Genomic DNA, 1,368 nt, shown 5'->3' with positions numbered 1-1,368 from the left:
AATGAGCTAACTTGGTGAGACGATCCACAATCACCCAGATAGAATCGTACCCTCGTGAGGTTTTGGGTAAACCAACAATGAAGTCCATACTGATATCTTCCCACTTCCAGGTCGGAATGGGTAAAGGTTGTAATGGTCCGGCAGATTTCAAATGGACGGCTTTCACTCGTTGACAAATGTCACACTTAGCCACATACCGAGCAATTTCTATTTTCATCTTAGTCCACCAAAACCTTTGCTTCAGATCTTGATACATCTTATTGCTTCCTGGGTGAATGGAATACCGAGACAAATGAGCTTCGTCCAGTATTTGTTGATGCAATTCAGGTACCTTTGGAACTACCAAACGGTTTTGGAACCAAAGAACACCATCTTCATCAATTCTAAAACATGTAGCTTTTCCTGCTTCAACTCGTTCCTTGATATGAGCTATACCCTTATTCACCTTTTGAGCATCAATAATTTGGCTTTGGATAGTTGATTCAAGAACAAGATTGGTTAAGGTTCCATGCTGAATTACCCCCAAATTCAACCTTTCCATTTCCTGACATAGGGTGACAGTTAAAGGCCTCACCGAAAGACAATTACATTGAGGCTTTCGGCTTAGAGCATCTGCCACGACATTAGCTTTGCCAGGATGGTAATGGACTTCTAAATCATAGTCCTTGATCAACTCAAGCCATCTTCTTTGCCTCATATTCAGTTCAGACTGTGTAAAAATGTACTTTAGACTTTTATGGTCAGTATATATGTGACACGTATTACCCAGCAAATAATGGCGCCAGATCTTGAGTGCATGAACAACAGCAGCCAGTTCAAGATCATGGGTTGGGTAATGCTCTTCATGACGCTTGAGTTGTCGTGATGCATAAGCAATCACACGGCCTTCTTGCATAAGTACACACCCTATGCCAATGCCTGAAGCATCACAATAAACATCAAAGGATTTCTCAATATCAGGTTGCGCCAATACTGGTGCGGTAGTCAACAACTTTTTTAGTTCTTCAAAAGCTTTGTTGCACTCAGATGACCACACAAATTTGATATGATTCTTGAGCAACTCAGTAATAGGCTTAGCTATCTTAGAGAAATCTAGAATAAAACGACGGTAATACCCCGCCATTCCAAGGAAACTTCGAACTTGGTGTACTGTAGTGGGTGGTTTCCATTCCAAAATGTCCTTGACTTTACTTGGGTCGACCGCAACACCTTCGGCAGACAAGATATGACCCAAGAATGGAATTGTGTCCAACCAAAATTCACATTTGCTGAACTTGGCATATAGTTGGTGTTCCCTTAGCCGTGTTAAAACGACACGCAAGTGCTCTGCATGTTCTTCTTTGGTCTTGGAGTATATCAAGATGTCAT

This window comes from Zea mays, chromosome 1, assembly GCF_902167145.1.
Source record: "Zea mays cultivar B73 chromosome 1, Zm-B73-REFERENCE-NAM-5.0, whole genome shotgun sequence".
Classification (NCBI taxonomy): domain Eukaryota; kingdom Viridiplantae; phylum Streptophyta; class Magnoliopsida; order Poales; family Poaceae; genus Zea; species Zea mays.
Note: the sequence above shows the minus strand (reverse complement) of the source record.